The 22336-nt window shown below is 41.6% G+C and overlaps 1 protein-coding gene across 22 annotated transcripts in view; it reads left to right on the forward strand.

Moving 5' to 3' along the window:
* Positions 1-22336, forward strand: part of SOX5 (SRY-box transcription factor 5) — a 721637-nt gene that overhangs the window by 367697 nt on the left and 331604 nt on the right. For 2 of the 22 annotated variants that reach the window (XM_072874851.1, XM_072874812.1), the window contains one exon: positions 11685-11845. The exons of 19 other annotated variants lie outside the window; for them this stretch is intronic. The gene's annotated coding sequence lies outside the window, so the exon portion shown is untranslated. Of the gene's footprint in view, positions 1-5057; positions 5154-11684; positions 11846-22336 lie in introns of those variants that run through there. One more of the 22 variants, XM_072874840.1, reaches the window with a different exon arrangement.

The following is a 22336-nucleotide window of genomic DNA, read 5'->3' on the forward strand; positions in this document are numbered from 1 at the left end:
ATTAGGCGGGCGGAAGCCCCCGGCAGGGTTACGGACCAGACAGTCTATACCAAGGCAGGTCAAAGGGTGAGCTTACTGTTTACTGAATCGGTAAATAGCTAATTATTCAGCCTGGCAACGGGGTGAAACCCCACATGGGATGTAAATCCTCGACAATTCAACGTTATCTAGTGGGGAACGGATTTGAGATCCGAGGATCCCTTGCGGTAGCAGAGGGGAGCTCTCTGCGCTTTAAAACCTTTTAGGGTCATTGTACGATACCGCGGAGCCATTAAGGAGCCCTCACGTGCCAGAAGCAGTTTAACAGGCCCAGTGTTGGGCACTTAATTGTGTCAATAATTATTCACGCATTAGCACCAGCTCCTCCTTAAAGTGTGTACTGCAGTGACTCATTAAGTTATTACTGGTATTCATTACCAGTAAAATTAGCCTTTTTTTCAAAGTGTAAAATTTATGTTTTATAGAAAAATATTGCTAGGAGTGCAACAGCTTTGCTCTACTCCCTGCTTGGTGTGGAGGAAAACAAGACTATGTGGAGACGAAGCAATATTTTTTTTGTCTGAAAAGAAGCCCTCAAAAATAAAAGGCAGACAAATCAGAGAGAATCTTCTGCTTTTTTTTTCCCCCTTTTTTTTTTTGGTGGGGTTTATCTACTTAAAATTGGGGTAAGGGAGAAGCTACATTCCTGCCTGGCTTTGGCTCTTCGTCATGTGTGCATATATGCTGTTTTCTGGTATCAGGAGTGAGAAAGATGCCCAGTGTCTTTTGATTAATAAAGTGTTAATGTATATGCAGCAGTCTTTATGTTAAATGCTTCGTGGTGCACTTTGTTTCTTTAAATGTCGATCATTTACAGTGAGCTGTACAGTATATATGCCTGGAGGGAGAGCAATTGTTATACAACTCTTTAATCCGAACCATGATTAAAACCCCTTTTGTTCCTCCCTCCCTGCATTACTCCAGCCTATCATCTTCTCTGAGAAATCATTTGGCAAGTAGATACGTGTGTATTTTAAGAGAATAACTCCTTTTAAAGAATCAGTTTTGCTTTTGTTCTGCTTTTAGAACTTAGTTTTTTGCATTTCAATATACAGCGCTGTTCAAAAGGCGTAGGAGGGTCATAGCCATTTTTTGCATGAATAAGGTATAATTGAAATATGATGTATGCAGATATCATCACTTCTACAGCAATTATCCGGATTGTTTGTTTAGCGGGAACATACTTTCAAGTAGGGGTTGGTCAGTGGCAATCATGTTGCGTGACACAGCTGAGGGAAGTGACAAAGAATATGGAAAGTCTCACGCTGAAATCTTACGTTGCGCCGAGAGTGTCTACTAGGGGGAATCATTAGGAATTTTGGAGGTGAGGGCCACGGTGGTTTCAGAGAGAAATGTAAAGGAGGACGGGGAGGCTGGCGCTTAGATCTTGGGTAGAGGCTGGGGTTTGGCATTCTGTTTCATGTGGAGACCAGCAGTGAATGTGGTCCTTGTAGAAACTTGAAACAGCTCTATTAGTAGCTTGATTGGGGAGAGGAGAAGAGACGGAGTAAACAAAAATGTGCGGTCTGGAGATGGGCTTAATTGTGCACAATACATCTTGCCTCTGTGCAGCTTATTCTGATCACTCCAAATGGCAACACACACGCTCGCGCGCGCAGACACACACACACAAACAAATTTGATCTGCTCAAGCAGATAAAACTGCTATGTGTATAATATTGCCAGGCTAGAAGGAAAAAAAAAATGGACATCTGTTTAACAATTCTCTATTGTAGACAGGATCATAGAAACACTGTTGCCTGCCTGTCGTGTTCAATCAAAATGAATAAAATGCTGATTTAAAAAAAAAAAAAGAAAAAAATCGGGCGGAAGAGAGCCTTAAAGTATTTGCTTACACTTTTTTTGTTTGAATTTCAGCAGCATGATGAGGAGGGGGAATCCCAGGGGCAGGAGGAGGTTTCAGGAACAGTGAAGGGAAGATTTTGTTTTGTTTTGTCTTGGTTTTTATCCTCGGTGCAGCCGAGAGAGGCGAACAGCAGTCGGAACTAATTGTAGCTCGCTCAGGAAAGTCTTCATTAGCACTTGCCACACATGGTTACCAGATGTGCTGAAGAAGGGGTGGGAGGAGGGGGAAGGGGTATGTGGAGAATGGGCTACATACTTAAACCTAATAATCTGTCTTTTGTTTTCAGGTCTATTGTGTTGGGGAGGGGAAGAATGGGGAGAGGGAGAAATCCTGGCTGCTTTTTGATGCAGCCAGTCCCTATTAGCTGAATGGCATTCCTTGTCTTGCAGCCTCCTCCAAGGAAGGAAGAAAACCCTCAATCGTGGCCAAGTAAAGAGGGATTTATTTGTTTTTTAATATTTTTGTTCAGGCTGTCAGTGAACTATTATTGCACTGAACCCAGCTGAAAGTATTTGGATAATCAAACTGGTAAACCACCCTCTTTCTGGCCAGCTTGTGAATTTGAGCTGGGGTTTTTTTGTGAGCTTGTGGGCTTGCAGAGTATCGGTGGGGCTGTTGAACTGGCAGTTCGATAGCAGCAGCAGCAGCATCTCCTTAGTTCACGTGTACTTTGCCAGGGAGTATGCGATGCAGTCAGTGAAGCCAAGTCCGGCAGGAAGGTAAGAAGAGCTCTGTGGTCCTGTCAGTCAGCCCTGAGGTTATCTTAGTCAGATGTTTAACCTTCTGCCTGTTGCTATTAAAAAAAAAAAAAATTAAATAGATCTTCCATATGTAGTGGCCGTCACTGCTGCAGACCAAATTGTGGTCCTGCTGTCCACATAGGTGATTTTCACAGGAACCAGTGTTAATTTTACTGCAGACGTTACCACAAACATCGCTAGTTGTTCCTTAGGAAAAAAAGAGCCCCCCCTTCCTGGGAGGCTTTGAACTGGTCATCTCCAGGGGGATCCTGCGCGGCCGACCCACTGTCTCCCCCCGCTTCAGCAGCACTGCAGCTTCTTTCCCCTCTCGGTCCCTGAACTCTTCCCACAAGGTGGGCATTTTTCGTCCTGGCATCATCTGTGCTTGGACGTCCGCTTTCTTCCCGGACTCCCCTCTTCATTCCAGTGGCAAGAGAACATTACCATGTCCGGCTGACAAGGCTTAGATGACTCTCCGAGCTCTGAATAATCAGGGATGAAGGTTTAATTATGGCACTACACATGATATCCACAAGAATTGGCACTCTGGTCATGTGAGAGAACAGCACTAGATGAACTTTTACTAATTAAGCACTCTGTTTCCCTTCCTTCTGGAAACTGCAAGGAGGTATAAACGTGGGAAATCACTTATGTTAAAGCGAAATAGAGACATTTTTGGAATTTTAAATAATCTGAGTTGAACCTCAATCTTGTGGCTCCAGCCTTGTTTTATCCAGCTCAGTTCGCCAGTCTGTAATCTCATCCTGCTTTGGAGCCTGGAAATGTTCTTGCTCACAATCTCGAAGCGTAGCAGATGTTTCATAAATAGAAAATAGGTTGTGTGCACAGCCTAATCTAAGCACAGAAGGGCACAGAAGAAGGTTTGGATGAATGTAAGCTAATCAGGGCATGGATCTGCTGTACTTCGGGACTTAGGACCAAATTTTTTTTCAGATATATTCTGCCTACCAGATCCCAAATATGCTGTTCACTTTTTCCCACTGCATGGCAGCTCCCACTTGGAGCTTTTTTAATTTTTTGAGAATAGGGTAATGTCTGTCAGCTCAAGCTCACCAAAGCAAATGGCTGGTAAGAATTAATCTATTCCATTATTTCTTCCATTTTTGACTGACTTCTTCATCCAATGATCTTGTTATTCCAGGTCTGAATTAATCAAAGTCCAGGAATTCTTCTTTCAGATTCCCTCAGAGGAAACAATAAAGCCATATCACTTAGCTGACTTAGTTGTATCTGCCTGTCCTACTGTAGGTTTGTAGAGTCTCCTTCAACCCTGTTGAAATTGGTTGGATCAACATAACTAGCATAGGCAGAGTCACCGAGTGTATGGCTTCCATAAATTATCTTTACTGACTGTCAGAAAGGCCCAAGGAAAAATTTGATAAAAATTAACCTATTTACCATCCCAATTTTGCCGTAGCTGCTATTGCATCAGTTGTTTTCTTTAATAAAATTAAGTGCCATATTTGCAATTTGTATAATGCTATCCCACATTATTTACACAAGAATGAACTGTGGTTGTGCCAACATGCAGTACGTAGAGACAACATCTCCACTTACAATAATTCATGATTAGAAAAACCAACATTGCAAACTTGATGTTTTTGTCAAGTTTTCTTTCTTCTGGAGGCACACATAATTTTTTTTTTTTTCTCTCACGTGTTACCCACAGAATGAGTTTCACATGTAAGTGCTATTGCCTTCATGGTGAAATCACAGCCATGCACATCCTAGCTGATTTTTATTGTCATGTATTCCACAGAGATATTAAGTCAAATTTAAGTCAAATTTGAAATGGCTATTGATGGCTCAGGGGCCCGTGCTCTCCACTTAACAAGTTTTCAGTTACTTGGAATTTTGGCAGGACTTAGACAGAAGTGCTTTCAGAAATTTGATGCACTGTAACTTTAAGACATTCTTCATATTATTAACTTCATCTTTAATTATTATAAGTTAATTATTTAAACATTTTATTAACTCGGAGATGGAAAGCATAAAGATCAAATTTATTTCCTGCTTTTTGTGCATTTCCGCACTGAAGTCAAGGTTTCAGGCAACAAGGCAAATATTTTTATGCAGATGCAAAACTAATCAGCCAAACATGAAAATACTCCTGTGGGGTTTCCTGGAGGCCTTGCTGGGGATACTGCAATGCAAATAATATATAATGCAACTAATAAATAATATAGCATGAGTATTATAAGGCAGTAGGATTCAGTTAGAGACCGAACATAACGGGTGATCCACGTGAGCTGGTACTACCATCCTTTTTATGATGCTCCAAATCACATGTTTTTGCTGCCTAGATCTCCTATCATGTTTTTTTTTACCCTCACAATGTTCTTCTGTAATGTACTCCATCAAAATGCATGTTTCCTCACAGATGATGTCATTTAAGCGGAAAAGAATTGTAAATCCTTCTTTGGCCTCCTGTAGTTTTTCCTGGGTAGCCGGCTGAGCTCAAACTACTTCTCTTTCCAGTACAATATGTAAGTAATCAATATGTTTTTTTTAATATGCACATCAACAGTACTGTATGTAATTAGAGAGTATCCAGCACTATTCTAATGCTACGCAGTAATTACATATGGCAGTGTTTCTGCTCCCGCGATTTGCAATTTTTCCAAAACAAAACACGTGACTGAAACGACAGGCAGGAAAGTTTCATTGTAATGTTAGGAAAATCAAGAAGAGCAAGTTTACTGGGGAGAGTACAAATAGCTTTTCTCTTTTCCAGGGTAATGACTTGAAGATAGATATGCAGTGCAGCAACATGAGGTCCATCTTTTTGTCACCTCAAGATGAGGTTCCTGCGGTGTGTTATCCGGGAGGAACCTGCGGGCTGCTCAGGGACAGATGCTGGCGCAGGAGATTGCAGCCGGGTTTGTTTGCAGGATCGTGTGATGGGAGTAGAGCAGCCTGTTGCTCCCAGCCTGCACTGGCTTCCAATAAGTTTCTGATACTTACAGTGGATTTGCAGGTGTTGGCTCTAACCTGGACAGTTTCCAGAAAGGCTGGGAACCCAGTTACCTTCTCTTGTTGGGAATGTTGCTATAGCTGAGACCAGAGCAAGGCTAGGCTGAAACTTAAGTGCAACGAAAGGTGCTGGTAAGGTATAAAGCATCTTGGCATAAATACCTTTCCCCCCCGCCCCCCCCGCCCTTTTTTTCCTTCCTCCATCCCTAAATCTGCTGAGAAAGATACGGGGTCGGATTTATATATTTAAGAGTGATCCTTATCTTTTTAGTTTTTCATGATTGGCCATTTACAGTTTCACCATACACACTGGAAGAAACATAACTATGAAATGAGAAGCATTCCTGACTGAGTAAGTTTATTTTTATTTTACTTGATTCTGTTTCAGTGACGAAACAGATTAGTTTCCCAACACCATGCCTGCAATTTTATCATAAAGCTTACAACATGTAATGTGTCTTGTAAAGCCCCGTTCTGAGATTACATGAATGTGTGAGAATCTCTACCTCCACTTATGTAAAAGTAAATTCTTACTCCAATGAATTGCAGTGAAAAACTTGAATATGTGATATGGGGGCAGCCTAAAGGAGTAAGAGAAAGGTAAAAAACAAAAGGATCTCAAATGCATTGGAAGTAATTTGTGTGTGTTTTAGGGTCTTATTTTTTTTCTAAGCATCACTATTTATGGCAAATCTTATGATTTTAAGTACTGGTCTGATGACTTCTGGGTGGTTGGGAGGGGCAGTACCTAAAATATCCTTCAGACTATTGGTCCTCTCCTCGAGTCGTTTAGTTTCTCCTGTCCCACAGATGCGTGCCTCATCCTGCATGGTCTTTCCCCTTCCCCATGCTCTTAGGTCCTGGGTCCTGGCAGTGCTCCCTTACCGTGGCTGCGGAGGTCTTGGCGTCTCTCTGGTCCCAGTGAAGCCAAGGTGGCTGGGAAAGCAGTGCATTTCTAGTCCTACCTTCCCCTCTCCCCTGGGCTCAGCCTCCATCATTTTCCTGTGTGTCAAGCATCTTCATTTAGATTTGGCCCCAGGAACAGTGAGTTGTGCTGAAGAGCCAGCCGTCTTTTGCATTAAAATTTAAGGAGAACAGAAAGCAAATTACATAGAGTATAAAATAAATACTTGAGTAACGTTTTAATCTCACTTGGGGCAGTTTGACAAAATAATGAAAACATACCACATGCATATGTGTCTGCACATAATCATTGTCATTGTCATTGCTTTTGTTGTCAGCAAAATCAAGCAGCGAAACATTTTAGGGAAGATTGTGCTTGCAATTCAGCGGCAAGCCTTGGCTTGTGGCACGGGCGGCCAGCCTTTGCTAAGGGAGCCTGCAGCGTATGAGCTGAGCCGTGTTGCTCTGCAGAGCCCATTACTTTTAAGAACAGCCTTTGCGTGTGAGCAAGTACCTGCTTTTACACAACACGAGGCTCCAGGTCTCAAATGCTAATTCTTCGGTTTCACCTGAAGGTGTGGCTTGCCAAATTTTAGCCTGTTTCTGGTCCACGATGGAGCAATGAAAGCAATAGTGCTTTCTAGAGGTAAGGTCATACTGTAATGCAAACCGGAAAAAGAAATTGTGTCCCAACTTGACTCGTATTCATTTCAAATTCTGTGCAAAACTTTGAGTAGATTTTTTTTCACCAGACAGTGCAACTATGATCTTTTTTTCATCAAAAGGAAAGAAGCAGCAGCAACAAAAATTCACATCAGTGCATTATCAATTCTTTGTACCATTAGTGAATTTGAAACAAAATAAAAAATGCTAAAAAAAGATAACTATTTGATTATAGGGACAGCAATTTGTAGGTCTTTTCTTGACTTCTGTGAGCAATTTTCTTCCAGTTTAGGAAATTCAGGATTATTTTCATTTTGGTAAGAATGGAACATCCATTCAACAGACAATAAAAGCTGTTTTCAACATGTTAAATACTATGAAATAGATGTGTACAGCTAATTAAGGTATGTGTTGAATAGTAATTATGTCATCCTGAGGGATTTACAAATAGAGTCTAGTTAAAATTTGATTCAATCTTCTATCATTCACAGAAAGTGTAAATTATTATTCATTTAGCATGCTCTGATTTCAGTTCTAAAGTAATCCAGAAAAAAAGGAGAGGGATTTCTGTTTTATCAGCATTGTTTAAGAACTAAGATCCCTTAATTATCACACTGTACCAATAGTCTGCTACCAACTTACTGAAGCAGCCATCCAGCTTTGAAACTAACAATTTACCCTCCAAGCAAAGAAAGATATAAGAAAAAGTGTTTAGTCAGCAAGCAAATATACCAAATTGTATGTTTTGGCTGTTGTTGGCACTCGTGTTTCTGAGCTGTGCAAACGTGAGTCACTTACACAATACTTTTCAATCAAAGGCATCAAAGCAAAGGAGACAGATTTCGTAAGAAAGAAGAAAAAAAAAAAAGGCAAAGGTGAAATACGGCTCCATGGGATCCAGTTCTGTCAAGCTGCTGGAACCTCTTTCCAGGTTCTTTCTTTTTAGGTAACATTGGTAGACTCTTGGCCTTACTCCTTCGTGTCATTTCTCATCATAGTAACAACGAATTAGGTAAGATTCCTGATCACCTTGTGAAAGTATTATAGATTCTTTTACAAGGAAGTTACTTTTAATGACCTTAAAAGAAAAACTTTACTGCTTTTCTGGATTTATAACAGTAATTGAAAAACCCTGCAGTTACAATTAAAGCTGGCCTAAAATGAAAATTAAAAAAAAAGTTTCATGGAGTATTTTTATGTCTTGGAATGAAAACTGTATCTTTCAAAGAAATTGTGAAAATTCCTAAGAAGCCCGAAGACTCCAGGAGCTACAGTGGTAGTGGTGGTGTGGTAGAAACAGGTTACGTTTCTGTTCTGCTTGATTTGGAGGTCCAGCCTCTCTAGCTGCTGTGACTTCTCTTCTGCACGTCTGAGCTGCCATGGAAATTTTGTCAAAACTGAGATATTTTCTTGAAATTTTTTTTGCTTGTTGCATTTTAATTATTTAAGTAGGAAAAACTTTTCCCACAAATTGTTTTCATTAAACCTATTTCTTCCACTAAAAAAAAAAATCAGACAATAGTCATATTAACAAAGATACAAGATGTTACTCCACTTTTTCCGTAAACTAAGAATACGTAATCTGTGTGGTTATGTTGGCAATTATTGTTTGGGCTTTTTGGAAGGTAACTTCTAGTGTGCTGAGACTGGATGTATCTGTTGTGGGGTTTTATTGCAGAAAGGTAAATATTCTCCTGCATTACTTTTTTTACAGTACCTGTTTTCCTATTGATATCAATGGGACTAATCATGTATATTAAACAGCTTTATGGGAATAAGGATTGTGTATCCTGCCCTGCTTAATGCCAGCCAGTACTGAAGAGGAGCCACCTTTGTGACGGAGCGCAGCAGCTGCCCAGCAGCTCTCAGAAATGGTGTGCAATTCTTTAAGTTGAGCTTAAGCAAAGGTGCTGGACTTCTTTGGAAAAATTATCCAGAAATAAAACCTAATTTTCTGTGTTCTGATTTTATCTTTCTAACCGAAGTGGCATTTTGGTAAGGTGAATAGAAGAACCCACATTATATTTGGTTGGTTGGGTTGGGTTTTTTGGAGGCAGACAAATGGGCTTGACATAACCGGTTTTCTCTGCATGTCCCGTCGTATTTAATCTTTTGACACAGCTGATCGCTTACAGTATGGTTTGGAATACTACCCACTGAAAAACTGTAGTCCTAATTGTTGCTTGGAATTTGGCAGAAAACTATCATATTTATGCTTTTTTTTTTTCTCTTAGACTGCTTTATAGAGGTGGGTAATATTGTGGGTAATATTGTAGTAAAAGTGGAAAGTGTTCCCAGTTCTTAGCAAGATAAGAAAATGTTGTTTCTTATCTGTGATTTGAAAAGAGATGAAGGGTCAGTGAGGTAGAGATACATGAAAGCTATTGCGCATTTGGTAGGAGCTGCAGAGGAGGAATATCTCTCACCGGCGGCTTGTTTGAGTGGAAGGGAAGAGAAAGAGGGAGCTTCTAAGTGAAGGGAGAGGATTGGAAAAAATGTCAAGTAAAACCAGAGAAATTTGTCGGTTTATTTGTTTAAAGAAACAGGTACGCAGCTTTGAGATGGTTACTGAAAAGAAGAGAGCAAGTCAAGTTGAAGGCAGCTTTAAATGCTTGCCTGCTGTTGATGCTTTGGGATTTATAAAAATTCATAGGCCCCTTCAGTCTTTGGAGGTAGCTGAAAGAAGCAAGAAGAATGGGACGGGCTCCAAGCCACCTTCAGTTTTGAGGGTTTGCATGGAAATACAGGGCAGTCTGCTGGGCCCTAGGTGTAGCTTAGCTGGGGCTTGCCTTGTCTTCCCATCTGCCTCAGCATAGCTGCATATAGGGAAGGTTTTAGGCTACGCCTGTCCCCAGCCAAGAGTTAGCTGCTTGGAAGTTGTTCTTCTCAGCAGCATAGGCAGGAGCTATGAAGATGGACAAAATTTGATTTCAAGACGTAGAACGCATGTGCCAAACTTGGCGATAGGGGCTGGCTGGGTCTGCAGCCACTTAAATAACTTCTTCTCCTCACCATCCACAGCAGATTTGTAGCTGGTTTTCATCTGATGTAAGGTACAGGAACTGCTGGCCAGCTGGCCTGTGCTGGCCTTTGGGTTGGGAGTGGAGCAGATGCCCAATACCTACTTGTCCCTGCCTTCTTCTACAGAAAGCAGAAGAAAGCTGTCTTAGGTGCTTTTTTTGTATTACAATAGCAGTGGATGTATTTGGTCACTACAGTGTCCAAATACCGAGCTATTTTTTCTTGACACATCAGTTTTTGTCTTGCATTTCTTTGCACACCATTCTCCGATCAGTGAGAGGTGCGTGTCCTGTATTGAGAGGAGTAATGACGTTTCGTGGGCCTGGGGACCAGGGCTATGAAATTAGGCCCTGAAATTCATGAGTGTGTGCTAACTGTTGGATAAAATCTCGTATTTGTTCTTGAGTAATTAGAATATATTGGAAATGTGTGGCCAGTCTTTCCCCTGTTAGACTGAAGGCTACAAGCTTAACTAGCTTTAAACACAAAAGTTGAAATTCTTCTATATTCAGCTGACACATGAAGTTGAAGCTTCATGTAAAACAGTATTGCAGGATGCTGGTGTGCAGCCTGAGTGGACTCCATTTGGATTTTATGGAAGTGAGCCCTTTGCTTGCCTTGCCATAAAGAAATAACATGAATGAACACCAACACTGCACAGTCACTTTCCCAAAAGGTGCTGCAGAGTGTTTCCCAGTCAAGATTTTTACAATGGAGTCAAGCACTATAAAGTCTTTGACTCTACTCTGCTATATGCAATGAATTATTGTTTCGTATCACAGAATAATAATAACTTCAGGTTCAGAATTCATTATAAAGCAGGAGGATTTTTCCAAGAGGGTGGTGTCTCTTTGGGACGAGGAGACGAAGAACTGCTCCATAGAACTTGTAACAGGAATAATGGAAAAGGACAAGCTTGTTCTCCCATTTCTTCTTACTGGGATGTGCTCACAGGTTGCCGTCTCTTACAGACTAGTAAGTGGGCTAAAGTTTTGAAGCTGTGCATTTAAAGCTTAGATCTTACTTTTGCACTGAAGAGTGGAAGTAGCTACGATAACTGGTAGTGCACATAATATCATTTGTCACTGAGCTTCTAATAGCAACAGATTTCAAAATTACACTTACATTTTGGAGCTGGTGGAACGTTTGAGGGATTTATGTCTAACAGAATTTGCATTCCATGTAATTTGGATTTAATGACTCTGTGTAACACAGGCAAAAGGGTTTCTGAGTATGTGACTCTCCTTTTCCATGGCATAGTAGGTATTTAATCTTAATTTTGGTTGCATGCTACGAAATCAATATGTAAAGCAAAAGTGAACAGATACTTAAAAGGAAAGCAACAGAGAAGTTGAATAGTCATTTACTGGGTTAGTATTTAAAGCTGGCATATATTTCTGAGTGGGAAAGGGCTTCAGAATGGGGCAATTCACAAACCACTTCTTCCCCTTCAACAGCTAATTCAGAGACAGCAGGTGTGTAAGCAGCCCCTTGGAAAGAGGACCAAGTGTAGTTTGTGACAGAATTGAGTGGAGATGATCCCAAGCTGAAAGTCAAAACAGGATCTTCTTTTAAGTTCACCAAGTGACCTGCAATTTTATTCCAGCGCCTAACACAGGTAAGAGGCTTCTCCAGAATCTGCATTTCCCAAGGTGTTTTAACATGTGAATCCTAACCCCATTCATCGGTGCCTTCAGGTTTTGAAACTACTGATGCAGTGCCAGGTACCAGTACCAGGTTTTTGCTAGTTTTATTGGGCTTTAAGGTATCTGTTTTGGCAAAATCAAGTCAGAGCCATGGTGCATTTGTCAGCAATCCTACAGTAATGAATACATATGCAGAATATGTCTGGGACCAGAATTTGAGAGTAGAAGAGGACTGCTTCTTAAATCTTTGTATCTAATTTCCATGTAAATCAGGAGAAATTTGTCTGAGTTAAGCAAGAGATTGACATCAAGGTGGGAAGTGTTGTTGGCTCTTGGCCCCTTGCTGGAGCTGATTCCTGGAGAAAGTAAATTTGGTCCTGAACTGTGTTGCTGTTACAGAACATATACAAAAAAAACCCCTGAGAAATTCCAGTGTGCCTTTTGAAATGTTGTGTATAAACACTAGGGATCTGGCCGAGAGAGAGTTCACCTGCACCAACCAGGCTAGGCCAGCTGCAGACAGCTGTGTGGCAAACTGACATTACTGGGCCGATGGGCAGAGCCCTTCAGGAAGGCAATGAGGGTGGGAATGAACTCCGTGTTGCAGATCCACACCCTGAAGCTTCTTTCTTGCTCCTTTTCAGTTTCTATAGGCTTTTATACTTGCTCTTGGGCATGAGGTGCCAGATTCCTAGGCAGACCTGGGCTTTCCTTTTTTCTTTATATAGGATGAACTGTGCAATCCATATAAAATGCCCTGCCATGCGAGTTACTTGAGAAGTCATGTTTGGTGGCAGCGGAGGGTGCGTTCTGTGTCTGCTTACTGGAGGGACAATGTATTTTAGCTCATGAAAACTGAGGGCTGTTTTGCTCCATCATCATTTTATTGGGGGTGAACAGCAAGAAAATATGCAATTCTATCCTCTCTGGCTTAATTTCAGTTAGAGATAGGACTTCAGGGCCGTAATATCCTTCTTCCTCAGCTAACGTACCCACAGGACCTCTGTATTAAGATATAGGCAGTGCATTGAATGTGTGCGACGCATCCTATTGTGACCCCCCAGGCCCTCCCCAAGTGCTGTTTGTTGTGACTGTATCACGCTGAAGCACAGCAGTATGTGGCTTCTGCTGTCAGAGACGACCCCCCTCAAAATGAGGAGCTGCCTCTGCAGATGCATGGGCAGTGAGAGCTAGGGTGCTTCCACGGGGCAGCAGCCACAAAAGCTGCTTTCTGACAGATAGCGTCCTTATTCCTTGATCATTAGCCCTAATGAAGGGGTTTTGTCGTATTTAAAAAAAGAAAGGAAAAGAAAAAAGAAATGCGAAAGAAAAGAAAAAGAGAAAAGAAACAGCCAAGAAGGAGAAAAGATGGGGAATAGTTGGGATTATCTCTGTGCCGTCTCTCAGGTCCAGTGACAACACGACTACAATGGGTAGCTTTCAGGACTGCATATGGTCTTCCTTCCGAGGGAGTTGATTAAGCGACTCCGGATGAAATTGAAATCCTGTGATTTGACCTTTGTCTGGCCTGGGAGGGCTGCAATTCGCATAACAATTTCCTTTTGTTCTTTGTTTGGAGTTATTAATCCAACATGAGCCTCGAATTAATCAGGGGTAGTGCGTTGTTACATTTTTAATTCACAGCTCCACTGCTTGTGTCTTTTTTAATTAAGGCCGAATGATAGCAGGCCTTAGCCCCTGATTGCAACACTTACTAACCACACATTGAGGGATGAAGAGGCTAAATAGGCAGAATGAGATTACTTCAAGGTTTCACTTAATTGTTTTCTTCCTTTAAGTAAAGAGCACTGAATGAACATTGTTAATGCCAGGCTGGGAGTATTTCTTTTATATGGGTGTTATGTGCCTGCGTGTATGTGTGCGTGCTGGGGTGGAGGAGGTTATGACGGGTGCACCGAGGACTCAGAGCTCTAATGGTTCAAGAGTTTGTAAAATTGAAGCCTTTGGTTATTGATCTAAACCATTCCTCCCACCTCCCCTGGGGGGCAGGGGCAAGGGTAGAGGAAAGAGGAAAAGAGTTGAAGAACATTAAACTTAAGTTAGCTGCATGGATTTTCTTGTATCCTGCGTGAACCCATTTGTTTATGTAGTTTTTCTTGCTGTTTGCTAGTGATTCAAAGGTAGAAAATGCAGGAAGATTGAAGGCTATCAGAAATGCTAAAGAAATGTGTTGAGAGACACAGCTCTCCAAAGCCTGGAAGTGGTAATAATGATAATAAAATAAAGGCGAGCCAGTTGTGTCACACACCACATTTAGCTCATACTGAGGGATGTTTGAGTCATGTTTCAAAAGCTGTTTGTAAATTTGTATTGTCAGAGCAGTTCAGGGCCAGAAAGGCACAGGTGCTATTCCAGGGGAACGGTGGAGACGATCTCAAGTTAGATTCATGCTGGATAACTCAGCCTGTGGCAGCCACTTGGGCTGCTGGAAAAGCAAATGCACTGAGCGCCCAGCCTTGCAACATTTATTTGCACAAATAGTTCTGTTAGCTTAAAAAAAAACAAATAAGGATGACCAGATTCATATTGCAGGATCAGGCCCAGTGTTTTGGCCTCTTATGATCGCAGTACATTGGATATGATTGTTATGGAGAAAGGTTGATAGTTAAGGTCCCAAACCTTCAGTTGCTGAATATACAGAAATCCCATTTAATTCAGTTTGTGTTGTGCACCTGCAATATCAGATAGAGCTCCGTAATTGTGGGAAACTAGTTCTTCCTGAGTTATTTCATCCATCCAAGGAGCTAGATGGATGGGGGAAGCGCTTGCTTGGAAGAGTTAATGTTTCTGTGTAAAATGGCAAGCCAGTGTTAATCATACCAGGCCGCACAGATACAGAGCTGCCATTCTAACTCTGGCACGGGATATACAGGGCAGAAACGCTGTTCCTGCTTTTCTGAATTCTCAATGCGTGGTGACTGTTCCATGCAGGATTATCTAAGAATGCAATGACAAAACCTCTAGATTAAGCAAAAGTAGGGTATAAGCTCCAAAGGAGAAAAATGCTCCCAGTAAAAGCTTATTTCTGTGTTTAGAAATCTAAATAGTGAACTGAGTTTGCTTTTTTAGGTGAGCCTGAAAAGAACAGGCTATATATTCAGTCTTCCATAGAAATGTATGTAGTACCTGGAAACAAAAACTAACACACAAATCTTTAGGTCTGGCTTTCAGTTGCTGCAAAGAAGCACCTGTGACTCCATTTCTTTCCATGCTCAGTCATGTCAACACAGGATTTACACTGAATTGGGTTCACAGGTTCAATGCCATTTTCTTGACTTTCCTGCTCTTTTCTTATGTGCTGCCTGATCCTGTGGTCAGGATACTTCTGGTAGATTGCCAGCTCCCGTGCAGGGAGAAGTCAATGGGATACGAAGATGCTCAGCATTTGTTGGAGTAGGTCTGCCTTACTGGTAGTTCAAGTACCTTACACATAATTTTGTTTTTCAGAACCAGTTTTGATGCTCTTGCACTGAATAACACTTTATTCTGCAAGTACTGCTATTGAATCAGACTTTGCATGGAGAGAATAGTATTAAGTATGAGTAAGCACATCAGAATCTGACCGTCAATCAATCATTTATTGTTGTTTATTTCCATTCAAAGACTGAATGCTTCACATTTGTCCACCTTGTTCTCTTTTTCCTAGAAATCTCTGCAGACCAGGGTATGTTTGTTTATAGCAGACACAATTCCAGAATTGAAGCCTACTTTCAATGCCATTCTGTGTCTTAAATTTGCGTGCTGCTTTTTTAAATTATTGTTTGAAGGTTCACTGTCGTTGGTTTAAAGGTGTCACATTACACTTCCAAAGGGGCTTGGGATGAATGGGTACCCCTGTGTGTTTCTTGTGTGAGTGTTTTGAATAACATCTTAAAACCCAAAGTCCAGTCTGTTCTGTCTCCTGTTTAAAATCTCATGGCAGTGGTCATTAAAATGGGTATATTTGGGGTACTTCTAAAATCTGCTTCTTTTCCTTATTCTTGTATAGCATAATGTTAATCATTAATGTATTCAGCAGCTCTCCTCAGCAAACTTATAATACCGTTTAAGTGCTTTGAGATCCTTAAAGATGAAAGAAGTTGTATAAACAGATGGCAGCAGTATTATAATACTGCTTTGGATGGCTAACCCTCATTGTAAACTGTCTTGCAGGACCTTGCTATACAGCTAGAGCCAGGTACCCTGTCGGTGGTTTTCAGCAGTTGTTTGCTCTTTCTATAATATGACATTTCTGATTCCTTTCAATTACTCTGTGAAGGAAGTTAGGCTTCTTGCCATACTCAGGAACCAAAAGACCAGGTCAGGGTGCATGATAATGCTTTCCTGTCCTTGCCCAAAGTGGCTGTAGTTGCATTTATTTAAGGGACAATCCATTGATCAGTAGTTCTTGAATATTTGCAGCTGCCACAGTCAACGGTGATGAGTCCACAAATAAATAAGGAATGACTTTTCTTGTTGCTGCTGCTGTTATTCCTGACGGTTTTAGACAATCTGTTGCTATTTATGAAACATTTCTGTTGAGATCAAAACTGCCCTGGACTCTCCTCTCCTCTCCTCTCCTCTCCTCTCCTCTCCTCTCCTCTCCTCTCCTCTCCTCTCCTCTCCTCTCCTCTCCTCTCCTCTCCTCTCCTCTCCTCTCCTCTCCTCTCCTCTCCATCCAGCTCCAGCGGGCACGGGGATGTGCTCCTCACGTCTGCAATGACAAGCCACCCTTGTGCAGCAAAATGCCAAATTTCAGCGGCAACGCATCGGCTCTGCCACTCCTCCACCGCGCGTGGAGGTGCTGACACTCCTTCTCCTTGAAATCAGTGGCAGGTCAGCCCCAGCCCGTTACATTTCTCTGCTCTCCCATTTCGGACATAAGGTAGAGATTACGATTAATGGTCCTTTGAGTTGCTCGGCGCTCCTCCCTCTGCGCTGTCTCCCCACGATCGCCCTTCCCGCGCCCTCCCTCTCCCCCCGTCAATGGGAGCCTTTGATGTCGCACAAGAGAAGACTGTTGGCTAACAGTCTGGAGGCTGCTTCGTTTGAGCTAACCACCACATGAAAACAAATGTGATCCATCATATTTCATTAACTAGCTGCCCCCTGTTCGGGTGCCCTTTTTGATGTCAGAGCGCATCCTGACAGAAATCAGAAAGATATGTGTGATTAAGACCAGTAATAATAGTTAGTGCATTGTATTGTAAATTACCTTTCTGGGCCCCGGTACTTTATCAGCCCCACTGGCCTTGGCTTGGGTACATTTTTGACTACTCTGTATATACAGTGTATTAGCGCAATGGAGATCATTATGTGGCCTGTATTTGAGTCATTTTTATTTAAGATGCCAAACAATAAGCTGTTGATTGGGGGAACAAGAGGCGAACAATAATGTTCTGTGTCACATAATACACCACCATTTTCCAGCTTTGCTTTAGAAGGGCCCTCTTTATTGTTTTTGTATAAAAATGGTTCTTAGGAGGAGGAATATTTTGCTGAGGTATGTCATTATTTTGCAAATTTCTATTATCTCATCATGTTGTCTTCATTGTAAATTGCAGCTAATTAGGAACCTAGTTAGAGCCCCAGCTTTGAGGCTGGCTTTTTTGTGAAAAGAGCCCACCGATTACCGCACTACAAGAGAGGAAGGGAGAGAAAAAGGAGATTAATCTGGTTACCTAGGCGACACTCGCTTCCATCTGCGAGGAACAATACATTTTTGTTTCCTTGGCTCAGTTCAGATCTGTTTTGTTTGGGGGGGGGGAAGAGAGAGAGAGAGAGGGAGAGGGGGAGAGAGAGAGAAGGGGAGAGAGGGAGAGGGAGAGGAGGCAGCCCCACAACAATGCTGGACTCTGTCTGGCCCCGGCTTACCCGCTTCCATCCCTCTGCAAGTTCGGGGTCTCGGGGGAGTGGGAAGATGAAAGAGATAAGCTCCAAAGTTGTCAAAGGTCATAACCTTGCCACACAAAGCCAGCAGTTTTACTTCTAAATCCCCTTCTCCCAAAAAGCACTTAATGAAATAATATACTGTGCTTCTCAACACCCCGTAGTCTTTCTTAAGCAGCCAGGGCCCCGAGATGGTGAATTTAAGGAGTCGGTTAAAACTTCTGACTAAACAGTCGCCAACTAGGAGCGTCTACAGTAGATGTGATGGGGTTTTTCTGAGCGAGAGAGACAACTTTTCTTCCAGTGTCTCTTGTTAGCAGTATTGTGGCTTCCCTGACACATGTTTTATAGCTGCCTTCGCACAAAAGGCAGAGATCTGTGAAGGCAGGGCAGTCTGATTTTTTTTTTTTTTAATTTCTTTTTGGTTACCTTCACAAGGTCATGGTTTAACAGACGACAGCGACCTGTATCTTTCCTGTTGTGCATCAAACTATTAAACCCTTGCACGGCTTTTGCATAGGGTAGACAATGCAGCCGCGTTATTGCCTTCTTATTTTGGAGCAGCTTGCCAGAAAAAGGACGGAGGTAATAACCAGAGCTGATAGATCCTGGCTAAAAGCTCAGAAATGCTCATGAGCTCTTGAACTGAATTGGCTAAACCCACAGCCTTTTGATAAGCATAATGCTTTCTCCAGGTGTTATGTCATCGTGTATAATGTTTTGCTATCTGGTAGCGTTATGGATGATGACATTAAGTCACAAAAATATCAAAGTTACCAATTTTAGCTTATCTGAGCTTTCCAAACCTGGACTGTGCTGATAAAATCAGAACAAGTATCAGGTTAACAACCCTAAACCTCCTATTCTGCATTGCTCTGAAGTACTGTTATATTTTCTTCCTCTAAAGAAGCTTCTAAGAGCTGCTTCAGTGATGGTGCATTGCTCCCTCTGACTGGAAATGACAGTCATCATGTTAAAAAATCACAAATATTCAGGAGGAAAGAATGAATGAAGGTCCTGAAGGTCCTTTTTCCTTTGGGGAGCGTGAGGAGTCTTGAAATTGAAGTCATTTGAATTTCCAGTTCTGCCACGTGCTTTCTGTGGAATCTTGGCCAATTCATTTGGCCTATTTCTGCCTGAGACCTTGACCTATAAAGTAGGCAAAGCTATATTTCTCTACCATGGAGGACAACTTGAGTCCTAATTAATTAAAGACTTATGAAGAGTTTGAGATGCTTGGATGCAGGGCTCTGTATAAATGCAGAACATTTAGTCCTTACCTATTCTGTTTCAATAAATGCCTTGTTGGGTACACCTGAACCAGTTCTTCTGAGAACTCTCCAGTGAAAATTAAATCAATCATACTTGACTTTGTTAATTGAAGAGACTTGCTGAGATGTTTTGCAGACATTTGGATGGAGCAGTTGTCACCTCACAGACAATTAGCCCAGTGTTAGCCGTCGTTTTACAAGCTCTGAGGAGAATGTCCTCAGTAATTCTGCAATACATTAAGATGAGGCGGGGGAGGAAAGATGGTTATATGTTATCTATGTGCAAAACAGAGAAGGGACAGTACTCTTCAGGACACAGTTGGTACTGTTTGAGGGAAAGGTTTGGGGAGTGAAGTAGCGAGTAGAGACTGTTAACAGTATAAAGAAAGGAAGAGGAATATTTTACAAGTTTGTTTAAATAGCATTTTTGTATTTCAGTAGCAATGCTCATTCTGAAGGAATCATTAAGAACGCTCCAAAATTGTAGGGGGGGTGGAAATCTTCACCCATTATTAGAGAGAACCAGCATGACTCCACATAACAAGTTAGAGAAAGATGTTACTTTTAACTACATTATAATTTGGAGACACTCTAGGGTTAGCCTTCCTATTCTTAGAGATGCGTGGGGAGGGGGCCTTTAATAACTTTGGTTGGCCTACACTGTTCTTACATCTTGTGGAAAAGGTTGACAGTGATGGAGTGTGGACAGAGCCCATTACTTCTTAAACAGACATCATAATGTGAAAAAACAAAGTCATATGACTCCTATTGGGATGTGCTGGGTATGCATTTAGTCACCAGAGCATTATCTCTGGCTAGGAATTATCAAGGAAAGAGAAAAATAAAGAAAATGCAATGTCAGTTTAAGTGACTGCTAGGGAGAAATGAGTATGTTTCAGTCTGATACGGTTTCACTTGTGTTCAGAAGATCGGGAATCAAGAATCAAAAAAGAAGCTTTTTAGAAAAAATTTCCAGGGTGGCCCAGGCATGAAGAGCTTTGCTGAGTCCTGCAGCTACAGAGATGGAAGGATCCTCCTGGAGAACTGTTAAAGTTTCAGGAAAGATCAATGTCTGCTTCAGCCCCAGTATAAAAGCTGGAGCATTTATTGGCAATTCTGTGCCCCTGTCATCATAACAAGGCATTCTGTTTCTATGTATGTACTTCTAAGTATGTGCTTAGATCTGTTTCATTTTCTTGAAATGGAGGAGATCTGTTATTCCAAGGAAGGGAACTGCAAAAGACCCCGTTTCCTTTCATGTCCTGGCACTGTTGCCAAGGTCTGCAATACTATATACTTGTCTAGATAGACCCGGTTTACAGTTGAGACTTCTTAAAGTCCCAGCCAGCTGGTGTTTTTGAGATGGTGAAGGTGAGATACTCTGCACTGCAGCCTGCAATCTCACAAGCTGTGGCACCAGTGGACTGCTGCCCACCTAACACCAGCCTGGAGCATGGGATGGGGACAGATTTCCAGAGAGGAGTGCCAGGACCTTACTCCTGGAGACTCTGATGCTTTCCTGGAAGGTCTTTCTGTCTTTATTGCTAATTGGTGTAAAGTCTGCTTGGGTCCATCAAATCCGACAAAATAAAACCTAGAGGGGAATATTGCTGCAGCCTCACATCACAACTTTCGTGTTGCATTTTGGAGCAACGCAGAGTGTCATCTTGAGCTGTTAGTCTGAAAGTTCCTCAAAGGGTTTCTGTTCAGGCTAGTCCCTTATCACAGCCAGTTTAAGAAAGTTAGCTCTTAAATTCCATTTTTTTTGAAACTCTTTTTTCTGTGTTGTGTAATGGTTTCCCTGCATTTCCAGTCTGTTACTGTCAGTTCTTTTTGGGAATGTCAGGTTGCATAAAAGTTGATATAAACATTCAGCAGAGCTCGAAGCAGTCCCTGAATGAATTCTGCCTTGGCAACCTACTCCTTTACCAAAACAATTTCTGAATAATCATTGCAAGGACCAAGATCTGTGTTATTCCTGTGTTATTCTATAGTAAAGAATTGGTAATTATTTTTCATATAGGAGTTTGAGGAGATGTGAAGAACTCAGAGGGACAAGACACAATAGTTCACGTCTCTTGGTCTAGCACTTCTTTAGACAATTTTAAACTTCTCTTTCAACTTAATGAGAAATTTCCCTGGGAGAATGGGATGTGTTGCAAATGTGCGACCAGTCTGCCACATAAGTGACCCCACAACTAGCCACTAGCAGTGGACAGTTTGGCTGTTTAAACCGTAGTTAAGAGTCAGAATTTAGGTCGGAAAGAGCCCCTGAAAGTCATCTGGGCCAACTCAGAAATTAGTTCAGGTTGTTCAGGGTCTTATTCAGTTTCTGGACACTTCGTCCAATGCTGTACCACCCTCACTATCAATAATTTTTTTCTGTATATCTAATTGTTATTTCCCTTGTTATTATTGTTCTACTTAACAATATAGGCTAAAAACAATATAGATCTAAAAACATTTTAGTCATGTTTCAGGATAATGTTGTATCTTGTATCTGTTTGGTAGAGGGAATTTACATGGTACAGGATTGAATGTTAGTGCAGTTATTGGCAAACATGGAATATGCACACCATGGCTGGATTCCCTGAGATGACAGAATTATTGGTGCATGTTGGCTATCGGAGAACTTGGTGCTAATGAGTAACCACCTCTCTGCCTCTCTCTCTCTCTCTCTCACTAATACAGCTATCTCTTTTCTGACAGAAGAGAAGAAAGGAAGGGAGGAAAAGAGAGTGAGAAAATCCTTCATCTGTTACTTAGGTAGCAAATACAGTAGAAGAGACCAGTGTGCTGTGTACACGTGAGCTGTAGATAGTCATTTGGTTTATCCCCTTCTAGGCCACACCACATCAGTGGCTCAACTGCAGGCAATCGAAAAGGAGTTAAAGGAAACAGTCACTGATCACTTTTACTTCTTCCTTACTTTATTTTTATCCATGGTTACCCAGTGCCAAAATGCGAGGACTTCTTTTGTGTGTCATTTTTATTTTCTCTGTGAACAGGGAGCTATGTTTAGATTCTCGTGACTGAATAAATTTCCTACAGATGAGAGCTTTCTTTAAGACAGGCCCTATCATGTGCGCACTCTGTGAGACTGTTTCTCCATTCTACTTCAACCTCTTTCTGCTCCTTCAAAAGTGAAAAAGACCAGTAGAAACAGATTTTGAGGAAATATCCTTGGTAGAAAGGGTTTCCCAGGTTAATATGGAACCAGGAGAATAACTGTGCCTTCCTCTGCAAATGAAATTGTTCTCTATTAGCTCTTGAGAGAAGCTGACAGATACACACTCTATTTCT

This window comes from Ciconia boyciana, chromosome 1 (genome assembly GCF_034638445.1).
Source record: "Ciconia boyciana chromosome 1, ASM3463844v1, whole genome shotgun sequence".
NCBI classification, from domain to species: Eukaryota; Metazoa; Chordata; class Aves; order Ciconiiformes; family Ciconiidae; genus Ciconia; species Ciconia boyciana.